We start from the raw sequence: 17,140 nt of genomic DNA, 5'->3' as shown, positions 1-17,140 counted from the left end.
CACTGACATCACTCTACTTGTTTTACTTTTTGAGAGAACAATTTTAACCTAAATTTTATTTTTTAAAAATACATGTCATGTAAATCCATGGCTGATTCATGTCAATGTATGACAAAACCCACTACAATATTGTAAAGTAATTAGCCTCCAACTAATAAAAATAAATGAAAAAAAATACATGTCATAAATATTCATGAAATATCATTAGAAAATAAAGCAGAAAAATTTTAAATCTCCCAAAACATTACCTTCTATTTTTAATATTTGATGTATATAAGAGATGTCAAAAGTATTTCATCTCAAGTGCCAATTTTAGTTGATTTATAATAACTACATTGAAAATGGGATCAACAAAGTTTTTGAGACTGTACCTAGGCTTGTGTGCATGCATGCTCAGTCATTCAGTCATGTCCGACTCTTTGCGACCCCATGGACTGTAGCCTGCCAGACTCTTCTGTCCGTGGGATTTTCCAGGCAAGAATACTGGAGGGGGTTGCCATTTCCTTCTCCAGAGGATCTTCCCGCCCAGGGATCAAACCTATGTCTCCTGCATCCCCTGCATTTGCAGGCTGATTTTTTTTACCACTGAGCCACCTGGGAAGCCACGTAGGCTTGTGTGAACAGCTTGATTAGTTATGTTTGCCATGAATGTGAAACAAGAAGGGGCCGAAAGGTGCTACAAATTTGTTATCTTTGGCAAATATGTTCAACTATTTGCCTTATGTGAATGCATAATAATTTCCCCCTAACAATGAAATATTATGATGTGCATGTTACCTTCTTTTTACACATATCTTCTTTTTCACTTAGTAATATATAGTGATTATTTGTGTCAATTAATATCTATATCTGCATTTTTTTAAACATAGTGATTAATTTTGCTTATCTTTTGTTATTCAATTTGCTTTCAATTTTTACCTGTAAAAATAACACTGTGATGAAAAGCTTGCATGCAACCTTTGTACATTAGATAAATCATTTCTTTCAGACAAACTTGTAGAACTGAAATTGCTGGTTTAGAATGTATTATAATTTTAACATTTTTATTTATATTATTCAATGTCACTCCATAAAATTTGTAGCAATTTATAATTCTACCAGCAGCATATTAAATAACTGATACCCTAAAACTTTATCAACATTGTATGGCATCATTATTATAAATTTTGTCATATGATAACACAAAGTGATTCTTTTATTTTCTTATTTTTCATTTCTTTATTAATGATCTTGATCTTTTAAAAAACTTTTTGCTATATTCATCTTCCCTTTTGGAAGGGCCTATTTTGATGTACTGGAAGATTAATCTTTTTCTAATTGTCTTGAAACTATACTAGCTATATATTTTAAAAATGTATCTTGTATATGTAAAAACACATTTTTCAACTTGAAAAGTTTTTCTCTTAGAATTTAACAGTAAATTAAAATTGCTCTGGAATGAAAAATAATTTTTTATAAACTCTCAAAGTATAAATTCACATAATCCTGGCACTCTTTATTTCCCATTTGTCTACATGTAGCTTAAACAGAATTTATTATTATTCAAAATTATTTTATTTCTGGCCAAAATAAAAGCCTCACAGAGACTTTTAAGCTATTACTACCACATTATTGGACTGATGATCATCACTGTCTTTTAGGGGAGGAAATGTTTTGTTTCATTAGTGTATCCCAAGTAACTAGAAAAGTGTCTGGTATTTAAAAAGCTACTCCATCAACATCTGTTGAATACTTTGACAGATAAATGATATAATAAATATTTAGGCACAATTACAGATTGCCTTCTTCCTTACTTTACATAGCTATGTGTAAGTATACAGTTTTCCTCTTGTTTTTGTCACCATACTAAACAAATTGCTTTACAATTTAATATTTTTTTCCATAAATTATAACTTGAACATCTCTCCACTAAATTTTGATCTCCCTTATTTTTCTAAGAGCTGCATGTTACTCCATAGTGAACATGGATCATTATCCATTGAACCATTCTCTATTGACATAAATTTCCCACACAATATTTTGTTATCTAAAAATTATGCAAGGAATATTCCTCTGTGTATGTATCACATGTCAGTATTTCTATAGGATAGATTCATCCTTATGCGAAATTTTCTATCAATGTAACCCAAATAGCTCTTTAAAAGTTTTACTAATTTACTCTGCCACAAACAGAGGGCTGATATTCCACTGTTGTATACTTGTGGAGTGCACTGGCTAGTGTCCATCATTGGTCTGAGCCATGTCACATAAATTATTAATTTATTCAGCATCATCCCTACTCCCCACAAAAATTATACAAAAGTTCCTTTCCCCCACACACTTATCCACACCCATTTGTATGTTCACAATCTTTTAAGTTTTTAAATCCAGTGGGTGAAAAATAAGACCCATTATTGATTCAACTTGACTGATTCAATTATTGATACCCCCAATTTGATTGATTCAATTATTGATATCCCACATCCAAGGTAAGAGAAACCCGGGTAAGACAGTAGGCACTGAGAGAGGGCATCAGAGGGCAGATAGATGGAAACCACAATCGCAGAAAACTAGTCAATCTGATCACATGGACCATAGCCTTGTCTAACTCAGTGAAACCAAGCCATGCTGTGTAGGGCCACCCAAGATGGATGGGTCATGGTGGAGAGTTCTGACAAAATGTGGTCCACTGGAGAAGGGAATGGCAAACCACTTCAGTATTCTGGCCTTGAGAACCCCATGAACAGTATGAAAAGGCAAAATGATAAGATACTGAAAGAGGAGCTACCCAGGTTGGTAGGTGCCCAATATGCTACTGGAGATCAGTGGAGAAATAACTCCAGAAAGAATGAAGGGACAGAGCCAAAGCAAAAACAACACCCAGTTGTGGATGTGACTGGTGATTGAAGCAAGGTCTGATACTGTAAAGAGCAATATTGCATAGAAACCTGATATGTTAGGTCCGTGAATCAAGGCAAATTGGAATGGGTCAAGCAGGAGATGACAAGAGTGAACATTGATATTTTAGTAATCGGCAAACTAAAATGGACTGGAATGGATGAATTTAATTCAGATGAACATTATATCTACTACTGTGGGCAGGAATCCCTTAGAAGAAATAGAGTAGCCATCATAGTTAACAAAATGGTCCAAAATGCAGTACGTGGATACAATCTCAAAAATGACAGAATGACTTCTGTTTGTTTCCAAGACAAACCATACAATATCAGAGTAATTCAAGTATACGCCCCGACCAGTAACGCTGAAGAAGCTGAAGTTGAATGGTTCTATGAAGACCCACAAGACCTTTTAGAACTAACACCCCAAAAAGATATCCTTTTCATTACAGAGGACTGGAATGCAAAAGTAGGAAGTCAAGAAACACCTGGAGCAACAGGCAAACTTGACCTTGGAGTGCAGAACGAAGCAGGGCAAAGGCTAATAGAGTTTTGCCAAGAGAATACACTGGTCATAGCAAACACCCTGTTTCAACAACACAAGAGAAGACTCTACACATGGACATCACCAGATGGTCAACACCGAAATCAGACTGATTATATACTTTGCAGCCAAAGATGGAGAAGCTCTATACAGTCAGCAAAAACAAGATCGGGAGCTGACTGTGGCTCAGATCATGAACTCCTTATTGCCAAATTCAGACTTAAATTGAAGAAAGTAGGGAAAACCACTAGACCATTCAGGTATACCGTAAATCAAATCCCTTATGATTATACAGTGGAAGTGAGAAATAGATTTAAGGGACTCTGATAGACATAGCACCTGATGAATTAAGGACAGAGGTTTGTGACACTGTACACAAGACAGGGAGCAAGACCATCCCCAAGAAAACAAAATGCAAAAAACCAAAATGGCTGTCTGAGGAGACCTTACAAATAGCTGTGAAAAGAAGAGGAGCAAAAAGCAAAGAAGAGAAGGAAAGATATACCCATTTGAATGCAGAGTTCCAAAGAAAAGCAAGGAGAGATAAGAAAGCCTTCTTCAGTGATCAGTGCAAAGAAATAGAGGAAAACAATAGAATGGGAAAGACTACAGATCTCTTCAAGAAAATTAGAGATACCAAGGGAAAACTTCATGCAAAGATGGGCTCAATAAAGGACAGAAATGGTATGGACCTAACAGAAGCAGAAGATATTAAGAAGAGGTGGCAAGAATACCCAGAAGAACTGTACAAAAAAGATCTTCAAGACCCAGATAATCATGATGGTGTGGTCACTCACCTAGAGCCAGACATCCTGGAAGGTGAAGTCAAGTGGGCCTCAGAAAGCATTACTACGAACAAAGCTAGTGGAGGTGATGGAATTCAAATTGAGCTATTTCAAATCCTGAAAGATGATGCTGTGAAAGTGCTGCACTCAATATGCCAGCAAATTTGGAAAACTCAGCAGTGGCCACAGGGACTGGAAAAGTTCAGTTTTCATTCCAATCCCAAAGAAAGGCAATGGCAAAGAATGCTCAAACTACCACACAAAAGCTGAGCGCAGAAGAATTGATGCTTTTGGACTATGGTGTTGGAGAAGACTCTTGAGAGTCCCTTGGACTGCAAGGAGATCCATCCAGTCCATCCTAAAGGAGATCAGTCCTGGGTGTTCATTGGAATGACTGATGCTGAAGCTGAAAGTCCAGTACTTTGGCCACATGATGTAAAGAGCTGACTCATTGGAAAAGACCCTGATTCTGGGAAAGATTGAAGACAGGAGGAGAAGGGGACGACAGAGGATGACATGGTTGGATGGCATCACCAACTCAATGGACATGAGTTTGGGTAAACTTTGGGAGTTGGTGATAGACAGGGAGACCTGCAGTGCTGCGGTTCATGGGGTCGCATAGAGTTGGACACGACTGAGCGACTGAACTGAACTGAACTGAACACATGCTAGCAAAGTAATACTCAAAATTCTCCAAGCCAGGCTTCAGCAGTACATGAACTGTGAACTTCCAGATGTTCAAGCTGGTTTTTAAAAAAGCAGAGGAACCAGAGATCAAATTGCCAACATCTGCTGGATCATCGAAAAAGCAAGAGAGTTCCAGAAAAACATCTATTTCTGCTTTATTGACTATGCCAAAGCCTTTGACTGTGTGGATCACAATAAACTGTGGAAAATTCTGAAAGAGATGGGACTATCAGACCACCTGACGTGCATCCTGAGAAATCTGTATGCAGGTCAGGAAGCAACAGTTAGAACTGGACATGGACCAACAGACTCCAAATAGGAAAAGGAGTATGTCAAGGCTGTATATTGTCACCTTGCTTATTTAACTTATATGCAGAGTAAATCGTGAGAAACCCTGGGCTGGATGAAGCACAAGCTGGAATCAAGATTGCCGGGAGAAATATCAATAACCTCCGATTTCAGATGCTAAGCTGCTGCTGCTAAGTCGCATCAGCCGTGTCCGACTCTGTGTGTCCGACTCTGTGTGTCCCCATAGATGGCAGCCCACCAGGCTCTCCTGTCCCTGGGATTCTCCAGGCAAGAACACTGGAGTGGGTTGTCATTTCCCATATGCAGATGACATCACCCTTAAGGCAGAAAGTGAAGAAGAACTAAAGAGCCTCTTGATGAAAGTGAAAGAGGAGAGTGAAAAAGTTGGCTTAAAGTTCAACATTCAGAAAACTAAGATCATGGCATCTGGTCCCATCACTTCATGGGAAACAGATGAGGAAACAGTGGAAACAGTGGCTGACTTTATTTTCTGAGGCTCCAAAATCACTGCAGATGGAGATTGCAGCCATGAAATTAAAATACGCTTACTCCTGGGAAGGAAAGTTATGACCAACCTAGACAGCATATTAAAAAGTAGAGACATTACTTTGTCAGCAAAGGTCCATCCAGTGAAGGCTATTGTTTTTCCTATAGTCATGTATGGATGTGAGAGTTGGACTGTAAAGAAAGCTGAGCACTGAAGAATTGATGGTTTTGAACTGTGCTGTTGGAGAAGACTCTTGAGAGTCCCTTAGACAGCAAGGAGATCCAACCAGTCCATCCTAAAGATCAGTCCTGGGTGTTCACTGGAAATACTGATTTTAAGGCTGAAATTCCAATACTTTGGCCACCTGCTGCGAAGAGCTGACTCATTTGAAAAAACCCTGATTCTGGGAAAGATTGCGGGCCGGAGGAGAAGTGGATGACAGAGGATGACATGGTTGGGTGGTATCACTGACTCAATGGACATGAGTTTGAGTAAACTCCGGGAGTTGGTGATGGACAGGAAGGCCTGGTGTGCTGCAGTCCATGGATTTGCAAAGAGTTGGACGTGACTGAGTGACTGAACTGAATTGATTGGTTCAATTTGCATTTACTTGATTACATATTAAGTTAAGCATTAACTTTTAATGTAATCATATTGGTTATTTGTACCAGTTTTTCTATAAAATGTCTTTGATTGCTTTTCCATTGGATTATTTACTGTTTCTTGATTTGTAGAGGTTCTTGAGATATTATAGATATTAATCACTTTCTATTATATGCATTATAAATATTTTGTCACTGTTTTGTTAGTTTATTATTGGTGTTTCTTGCCATATAGGAAATTTTGTGATTTGGGGAAATTATGTTCTGTTGGACTTTCCAGGGGGCACTAGTGGTAAAGAACCCACCTGCCAATGCAGGAGATGCAAGAGACATGGGTTCAGTCCCTGGGTCAGGAAGATCCCCTGAGAAGGGAAGGGCAACCCACTCTGGTATTCTTGCCTGGAGAATCCCATGGACAGAGGAGCTTGGCAGGCTATAGTCCACAGGGTCACAAAGAGTCAGACACAACTGTATTGTATTGCATTGCATTGTCCTGTTGGGAGGCACTTCACCATGCCAAAGTTATAACACATAACTCAATAACTGTGTGCAAAATTCATATTATTTGGCTACATATCAAATTATAGGTTTCAAGTTATTTCCTTTGAAATTTTGAAGATCTTGCTTCACCATTTTCTAGATTTAATGTTACGAGATCAGCTGAATTTTGTTCCTTTCTAGGTAAATTGTTTCTCCTTGGAAATATCTTTATAATATTGACATTCAGAAATTTCACTAAAGTATGTTTTGATAAAATGTCTTTCATTATTCTTACTCTGTATTTTGTGGGCCCTTTCAAGGTAAATCTTTCAGGCTTAAATTATCTCATAAAATTTATCTTACCTGGTGGCTCAGATGGTAAAGCATCTAGCTGCAATGAAGGAGACCCGGCTTTGATCTCTGGGCCAGGAAAATCTTTCCCTGGAGAAGAAAATGACAACACACTCCAGTACTCTTGCCTGGAAAATCCCATGGACGAAGGAGCCTGGTAAGCTACAGTCCGTGGGTTTGCAAAGAGTCAGACATGACTAAGTGACTTCACTTTCACTTTCCTTTCATTTCTTTAATCATTTTTTTCCATTCTGGCATTCCTTTTAAATAGATGTTGGAACTTCCAATTCTAATCTCTATGTCTTTTAACTTTTTCTAAAACTTTTTCGTCTCCTTGACTCTTTTTCTTCTGAAAGAATCCAAATATTAATTCTCCTAATCCAGTAATTAATTTTCAGTTGTATCAGTTTTGTGATTCTGTTTATCAATTGTGGAGTCATGTTTAGCTTTTGGCTTAATACTTAGTATTTTGAATATATAGTATGTAAATAAGATTAAAAATACAAAATTAAAAAAATTAAAGGGTACACTGAAAAAATAAGATGCTCAACCACTCATTTCTCTGAGATACCCAGTTACTCATCACAGGGTGAATACTGTGACCAGCTCCTTGCATCAATTTCCAGAGATATTCTCTCTATATAGAATGTTCATGTATATGTGTGCATTCAAATACATTGACTCTATATACAAAATTTACAAACAAATGGTAAAAATCTGTACGTACTATTCATCAGCTTAAGTTCATGAGGATTTTGTTTATTTTTTGAACAATTTATCCCAAAGATTCTCCTATATTAGCTCTCAAAACTGCCTTATCATTTCTAACAGCTATAATGTCTTACATTGTGTGAATATAACATAATTTATTGCAAAATTCCATTTAAATAGGCATATGAGTTATATTTGATATATTCCCTTTATAAACAATACTTAAATAGATGTCTTTTCATGAATTACATTCCTCACATGTGCCAACATAAACTTGGATAAATTCCCAGAACTGAAGTTACTATGAGAAAAGTTATGTACATTATTGCCAAATTGTCCTCCATGAGAGTTGCACCAGTTGACCATCCAGGCTCCAATGTATGACAATCTCTATTTCTATTTACCAACAAAGTATTCACTTGTCAAATTGATAGGTTAAACTTTATATTGTATTTTAAATTTACATTCTCTTAGGAGTGAAAATATTGTCTTAAACAATATATTTTCTCTCTGCATACCATCTTTTTCACTACATCAAAGCTTCTTCCATCATTTCTTAGAATACAGTGTAGTACATTTCCAGAAAGTACAGGTAAGTGTCAGTCAGCCAGCTCAGTCACTCAGTAGTGTCCAACTCTTTGTAACCCCATGGACTGCAGCATGCCAGGCTTCCCTATCCATCACCAGCTCCCGGAGCTTACTCAAATTCATGTCCATCGAGTTGGTGATGCCATCCAACCATCTCATCCTCTGTCATCCCCTTTTCTTCCTGCCTTCAGTCTTTCCCAGCATCAGGGTCTTTTCAAATGAGTCAGTTCTTCACATCAGGTGGCCAAAGTATTGGAACTTCAGTTTCAGCATCAGTCCTTCCAGTGAATATTCACGACTAATTCCTCTAGGATGGACTAGTTAGATCTCCTTGCTGTCCAAGGGACTCTCAAGAGTCTTCACCAACACCACAGTTCAAAAGCATCAATTCTTCGGCACTCAGCTTTCTTTATAGTTCAACTCTCACATCCATACATGACTACTGGAAAAACCATAGCTTTGACTAGATGGACCTTTGTTGGCAAAGTAATGTCTCTGCTTTTTAATATATTGTCTAAGTTGGTCATAGCTTTTCTTTCAAGGAGCAAGAATCTTTTAATTTCATGGCTGCAGTCACCATCTGCAGTGATTTTGGAGTCCCCAGAAATAAAGTCTGCCACTGTTTCCCCATTTATTTGCCATGAAGTGATGGGACCAGATGCCATGATCTTAGTTTTCTGAATGTTGAGCTTTAAGCCAACTTTTTCACTCTTTTCTTTCACTTTCATCAAGAAGCTCTTTAGTTCTTCACTTTCTGCCATAAGGGTGGTGTCATCTGCATATCTGAGGTTATTGATATTTCTCCCGGCAATCTTGATTCCAGCTTGTGCTTCTTTCAGCCCAGCGTTTCTCATGATGTACTCTGCATATAAGTTAAATAAGCAGGGTGACAACATACAGCCTTGACGTACTCCTTTTCTGATTTGGAAACAGTCTATTATTCCATGTCCAGTTTTAACTGTTGCTTCTTGACCTGCATAAAGATTTCTCAGGAGGCAGGTAAAGTGGTCTGGTAATCCCATCTCTTTCAGAATTTTCCACAGTTTGTTGTGATCCACACAGTCAAAGGCTTTGGCATAGTCAATAAAGCAGAAGTAGATGTTTTTCCGGAACTCTCTTGCTTTTTCAGTGATCCAACAGATGTTGGCGATCTGATCTCTGGTTCTTCTGCCTTTTCTAAATTGAGCTTGAACATCTGGAAGTTCACCGTTCACATACTATTGAAGCCTGGCTTGGAGAATTTTGAGCTTTACTTTGCTAGTGTGAGATGAGTGCAATTGTGCGGTAGTTTGAGCATTTTATGGCAATGTAGCTCTTTCGGATTGGAATGAAACTGAACTTTTCCAGTCCTGTGGCCACTGCTGAGTTTTCCAAATTTGCTGGCATATTGAGTGCAGCACTTTCACAGCATCATCTTTTAAGATTTGAAATAGCTCAGCTGGAATTCCATAACTTCCACTATCATTGTTCATCGTGATGCTTCTTCCGCCCCCCCCCCATTTATTTTTATTAGTTGGAGGCTAATTACTTTACAATATTGTAGTGGTTTTTTGTCATACATTGACATGAATCAGCCATGGATTTACATATATTCCCCATCCTGATCCCCCCTCCCACCTCCCTCTCCACCCGATTCATCTGGGTCTTCCCAGTGCACCAGGCCCAAGCACTTGTCTCATGCATCCAGCCTGGGCTGGTGATCTGTTTCACCTTAGATAATATACATGCTTCAATGCTGTTCTTTCGAAACATCCCACCCTCGCCTTCTCCCACAGAGTCCAAAATTCTGTTCGGTACATCTGTGTCTCTTTTTCTGTTTTGCATATAGGGTTATTGTTACCATCTTTCTAAATTCCATATATATGCGTTAGTATACTGTATTGAAACGAGAACACTTTCTAACACCATACACAAAAATAAACTCAAAATGGATTAAAGATCTAAATGTAAGACCAGAAACTATAAAACTCCTAGAGGAGAACATAGGCAAAATACTCTCCAACATAAATCACAGCAGGATCCTCTATGGCCCACCTCCCAGAATATTGGAAGTAAAAGCAAAAATGAACAAACGGGACCTAATTAAACTTAAAGGGTTTTGCACAACAAAGGAAACTATAAGCAAGGTGAAAAGACAGCCCTCAGAATGGGAGAAAATAATAGCATACGAAGCAACAGACAAAGGATTAATCTCAAAAATATACAAGCAACTCCTGAAGCTCAATTCCAGAAAAATAAATGACCCAATCAAAAAATGGGCCAAAGAACTAAACAGACATTTCTCCAAAGAAGACATACAGATGGCTAACAAACACATGAAAAGATGCTCAACATCACTCATTATTAGAGAAATGCAAATCAAAACCACAATGAGGTACCATTACATGCCAGTCAGGATGGCTGCTATCCAAAAGTCTACAAGCAATAAATGCTGGAGAGGGTGTGGAGAAAAGGGAACCCTCTTACACTATTGGTGGGAATGCAAACTAGTACAGCCGCTATGCAAAACAGTGTGGAGATTTCTTAAAAAAACTGGAATTAGAACTGCCATATGACCCAGCAATCCCACTTCTGGGCATACATACCGAGGAAACCAGATCTGAAAGAGACATGTGCACCCCAATGTTCATCGCAGCACTGTTTATAACAGCCAAGACATGGAAGCAACCTAGATGCCCATCAGCATCGCGATGCTTCTTAAGGCCCACTTGACTTCACATTCCAGGATGCCTGGTTCTATGTGAGTGATCACACTCACAGATAGTCACCATGACTATCAGGGTCATGAAGATCTTTTTTGTATAGTTCTTCTCTGTATGACTTCCCTGGTGGCTCAGATGGTAAAGTGTCTGCCTACAATGTGGGAGACCAAGGTTCAATCCCTCAGTTGGGTAGATCTCCTGGAGAAGGAAATGGCAACCCACTCCAGTATTCTTGCCTGGAAAATCCCATGGATGGAGGAACCTGTGTAGGCTGCAGTCCATGGGGTCCCAAAGAGTTGGACACTGAGAGACTTCACTTTCACTTTTTCTGTGTATCCTTGTCACTTCTTCTTAATATCTTCTGCCTGTTAGGTCCATACACTTTCTATCCTTTATTGTGTTCATCTTTGCAGGAAATGTTCCCTTGGTATCTCTAATTTTCTTGAAGAGATCTCTAGTCTTTCCCATTATATTGTTTTCCTCTATTTCTTTTCACTGATCACTGAGGAAGGGTTTCTTATCTCTCCTTGCTATTCTTTGGAATTCTACATTCAAATTAGTATATCTTTCCTATTCTTCTTTGTCTTTTGCTTCTCTTCTTTTCGCAGCTATTCGTAAGGCCTCCTCAGACAGCCATTTGGCCTTTTTGCTTTTTTTTGCGGGGGATGGGCTTCATCACTGTCTCCTGTACAATGTCATGAACCTCTGTCCATAGTTCTTCAGGCACTCTATCAGATCTAATCCCTTGAATCTATTTGCCACTTCCACTGTATAATCGTAAGGGATTTGATTCAAGTCATACCCGAATGGTCTAGTGGTTTTCCCTACTTTCTTCAGTTTGAGTCTGAATTTGGCAATAAGGAGTTCATGATCTGAGCCACAGTCTGCTCCCGATCTTGTTTTTGCTGACTATATAGAGCTTCTTCACCTTGGGCTGCAAAGAACATAATCAATCTGATTTCAGTATTGACCATCTGGTAATGTCCATGTGTAGAGTCTTCTCTTGTGTTGTTGAAAGAGGGTGTTTGCTATGACCAGTGTATTCTCTTGGCAAAACTCTATTAGCCTTTGCCCTGCTTCGTTCTGTATTCCAAAGCCAAATATGCCTGTTGCTCCAGGTGCTTCTTGACTTCCTACTTTTGCATTCCAGTCCCCTATAATGAAAAGGACATCTTTTTTGGCTGTTAGTTATAGAAGGTCTTGTAGGTCTTCATAGAACCATTCAACTTCAGCTTCAGCATTACTGGTTGGGGCACATACTTGGATTACTGTGATATTGAATGGTTTGCCTTGGAAACAAACAGAGATCATTCTGTCGCTTTTGAGACTGCATCCAAGTACTGCATTTCAAACTCTTTTGTTAACTATGATGGCTACTCCATTTCTTCTGAAGGATTCTTGCCCACAGTAGTAGATACAATGGTCATCTGAGTTAAATTCACCCATTCCAGTCCATTTTAGTTTGCTGATTCCTAAAATATCAATGTTCACTCTTGCCATCTCCTGTTTGACCACTTCCAATTTGCCTTGATTCATGGACCTAACGTTCCAGGTTGCTATGCAATATTGCTCTTTACAGCATTGGACTTTACTTTCATCTCCAGTCACACCCACAACTGGGCGTTGTTTTTGCTGTGACTCCATCTCTTCATTCTTTCTGGAGTTATTTCTCCACTGATCTCCAGTAGCATATTGGGCATAAAGAATACACTAACTTAAAAATACACTAGAGGAGTTGACCAGCAGTTTAGATGAAGTAGAAGAAAGAATTAGTTGACTTAAAGACAAGGCAGTGGAACTCACCAAATCAGAGCAACAAAAAGAAAAAAGAATTTAAAAAGTAAAGATAGCTTAAGGAGCTTTTAGGACAGCATCAAACAGATTAACATTCACATTATAGGGATCCCAGAAGAAGAAGAGAAAGAAGGAAGAAAAATCTTATTTGAAGACATAATGGCTGAAAACCTCTAACTGGGGAAGGAAACAGATATCCAAATCCCAGGAAGCCTAAAGAATTCAAAAAAGATGAACCCAATGAGACCCACTCTAAGACACATTATAATTAAAATGTCAAAAATTAAAGAGAGAATATTAAAAGCAGCATGAGAAAAACAATTTGTTATGTACAAGGGAACCCCCACAAGAGTATCAGCATATTTTTCAGCAGAAACTTTTCAGGCCAGAAGAAAGCATCTTCATATATGCAGAGTGCTGAAAGGTAAAAACTTCCAACTAACAATACCCTATTTAGCAAAGTTATCATTCAGAATGAAGGACAAAGAGTTTTCCAGACAAGTATTTCTGAACAAGTATTTCTAAAGAATTTCATCACCACTAAACTAGTCTTACAGGATATGCTAAAGGGACTTCTTTATGCTGAAAAGAAAGATTAATAACAAGAAAACATATGAAAGAATAAATCTCACTGAAAAGGTAGATATAGAGTAAACTAATGGATTAATCAGTTATAAAGCTAGTATGAAGGTTAAAAGAAAAAAGCAGTAAAAGCTATGCTACAATAGATATAATAACTATTGTTATTAGTTAATGATATACAAGATAAAAAGATATAAAATGTGACATCAAATCCATAAAGCATGAGGGTGGAGGTAAAAATGTTTAGCTTTAAAATGGGACCAACTTAAGTTGTTACAAAGTTAAAATAGACTGCTATAGCTATAAGTTGTCATAAGTACCCCCTTTTGTTTCTAATGTGTGCAAGATATGGTAATAAGTGCTTTACATACACTATGTCACTTTATTCTTACAAGATTAGTATTATTTTTTCAATGGATGAGGTAACTAAGTTTCAGGAAGATTTAGTAACTTGCCCAGACCCTCCACTCTGATACCATTACTCTTACCAACACTACAATTCTGTCTCCCCAAATATCCAACTATTTATCATTCTGCATTGGTATTTTCTATGAAGACATTTAGGTATCCAAGCTTTCCAAGAAGATGCTATTTCAGGATAACATTAAGTGGAGTTAATATAATAAACTATTATAAGCTATAACAAGCTATTGTTAATTATGGAAGTATGTCATATTTGAAAAGATCTTAGGATAGAAAAATGAGGAGAATGACAAGTACAAGAAAGGAGAACAGTAAGAAATTTATAAACTGCCAATCATTCAACAAATGATTGAGAACTTGACTTAGTAGAGCATTGCACTAATAATAAGGGGGGAAAAAACCTCAGTTTCAGGAGAGCAGTCAGAGGACATTGTGATATGGAGTTTGTCCAATGCCAATTTTAGATTGAAAGGATCTAAAAACAAGAGTAGTGCCTTGAAGTATATCTGGAAAGTTAGTTCTGATTTCTATTTAAGAAAATATTGAAGCTAAAAAATAATACAAATGGACTTACTTACAAAACAGAAACAACAGATATACAGTCATAGAAAACATGGTTACCAAAGGGAAAGGAGAGAATGGATAAATTAGGAGTATGGGATTAACAGATAGATATGCACTACCATATATAAAATATATAAACAACAAAGATTTGCTGGATAGCACAGGGAACTACATTCAACGTCTTGTAAAAACCTACAATGGAAAAAAATCTGAAAAAGAATATAAATACATAGTCAAATATATAGCCAAGTCACTTTGCTATACATTTGAAACTAACATAATATTGTAAGTCAACTAACTCCAATTTAAAAATATTAGTGAGATGGAAACTGAAAGCAAAATTTGAGATCTTCGTAGTGTATCTCCTACATGTCATACATAAGAACAACCAAAATCTGTAACCTCTTACCTAAGATTCATCAAGCTTTATCTTAAAAGCAAACTGATCCAAAATATAATATTTCAAGACAGAGTAAACCTCTTTAGCTACTTGACTTTCATAAATATCAGCCTTATAAGAATCATAGCCACTGATGAAAATTTGATAAAAACTATTGACTTTCTCCCAAGAAAATTATATATTATCTACACATATTTTAACTTTTATAAGTAATGTCAGCAATTTCAAAACTGTCTACCCATGGAACTTATAAGAGTATTTGAACTTCTTAAAAGAAGATCCACTTTATCAGAGGATATTCCGAGAGTCATGGTGTGCAGATATCAGTTCTGGGATTTGGCGAAATCTGTTTATTTGGAAGTTACTGCATGGACACATTGCTCTTTTAATCTTAACAGGGGGATATAACTTACTGATTTCAAAGCAGCCTCAAGCTCAGAAAGATAAACTTTTATTAGTGGGCCATGTCTTCTAAGATGGTGAGCAGGGGCCCACAAATGGTTGCAACTAGATTTCAACATATATTCTAGAATTTTCATATACTGAGAAATTCCTTAGAGGAAGTTCTATGATGATGATAAGTTAACAGACTCCCTGTAACCATAGTGGACAGTCACCAGGAAAGGCATGTAGGACTTAGTATTTCTGAGGACCTACAGAATCTGTAACCTCTTATTTTAGGAAATAATATCCCACAGAGATATAAAGTAGAATAAGGAGAACACCATTAATATGCAGGACCATTGAATGAATGTGCCCTTTTTGGATGAAGTTGGGTTATGACATGTTAAGATTAATATTAAAGTATTATGGCACAGTACTTGTAGAGTCTCAGAAAGACAGTTAAAAATATGAATCTAAAATTTGGAATACAGCTTGAGGTTGTACATACAGTTTTGTGAGTAATTCATTATCTAATTATCTTTTCACAGTCAGCCATTTCTCCTTGCTTCCTATCCTTGTTAATGGTATCACCATTTATCTGTTGGCCCAGACTAAAAATATGGGTGTCTTTTAACACTTTCTCTTCAGTCATCATCTGCATGAAGCAGGGCACTCAAACACAGTTTTCTTGGACAACCCAGAGGGATGGGGTGTGGAGGGGTGTGGGAGGGGGGCTCATGATGGGGGGACACGTGTGCACCCATGGCTGATTCATGTTGATGAATGGCAAAACTGTCACAATATTGTAAAGTAATTATCTTCCAATTAAAATAAATAAATTTAAAAAATCATCATCTACTTCTACCACATTTGAAGGATCATCAGTTGCTTTATACTTGTGTCACTACCTTAGTTCAGGCCATCATCAGTCCAGACTGTTACAACAGCCCTCTCACAGATCTACTAGAAGTCAAACTCTCTCCAGATCTCCTAGAAGTCAAACTCTCTCCGCTACAGGTCAGCCTCACCATAATAGCCAGTTATCTTCTTAATTTATGCTATTTCATTACATAAAAGGTCTGTTCTTTTTCTTGTAGATTCTTTTTTTAATTTTAATTGTTACTATTTTTATTGAAGTACAGTTGATTCACACAAAGTCTGCTGTTCTGATGAAAGGCAATGCTGCATGATCCACCTTTGAGGTCAAATAACTAGAAATTCTACAGGCTATATTTTCTTCTAAAAGATTCACATAACATATTATTATATTCAAGGCTCTGAGAATTCCTGCTCTTGCCATTCAATCCAGCATTTTCCACATGTATTTGCCCACAGAATTTTTTCACAGAAATTTATTAAAACTCTCTCAAGTTAATGTTAGCTGAAACACATTTTGGGAAATGCTTACCTATGGGTTAAAATACAAAATAGCTTGGACTGTGAGGCCACTTGAAGTTTGAGCCCCACACATTGTTACAGACATTCTTTTCTGTATTCAGGAAACTATAAGTTAGTGAGATTTTTAAACAATTTATAGCCTCATTCCTCCATTCTTTCTCTAGCTACATCAAACTTTTTACCATTTCTACCTACTGAAGATTATCATTATTTTCATTATTACTACATTTACTACAGTAACAATTTTGAAAGAAATAATATCATGGGTATCAATTTAGTTTACACATCTCTTATGCTCCTACTTAGGGCTTCCCTGGTAGCTCAGATGGCAAAGAATCTGCTTGCAATGCAGGAGACATGTGTTCAATCCCTGGGTCAGGAAGATGCCCTGGAGAAGGGAATGGCTACCCACTCCAATATTCTTACCTGGAGAAGCCATGGACAAAGGAGCCTGGCAGTCTATAGTCCATGGG

This window comes from Dama dama, chromosome X, assembly GCF_033118175.1.
Source record: "Dama dama isolate Ldn47 chromosome X, ASM3311817v1, whole genome shotgun sequence".
Taxonomy (NCBI): Eukaryota; Metazoa; Chordata; class Mammalia; order Artiodactyla; family Cervidae; genus Dama; species Dama dama.
This window is presented reverse-complemented; position numbering follows the sequence as displayed.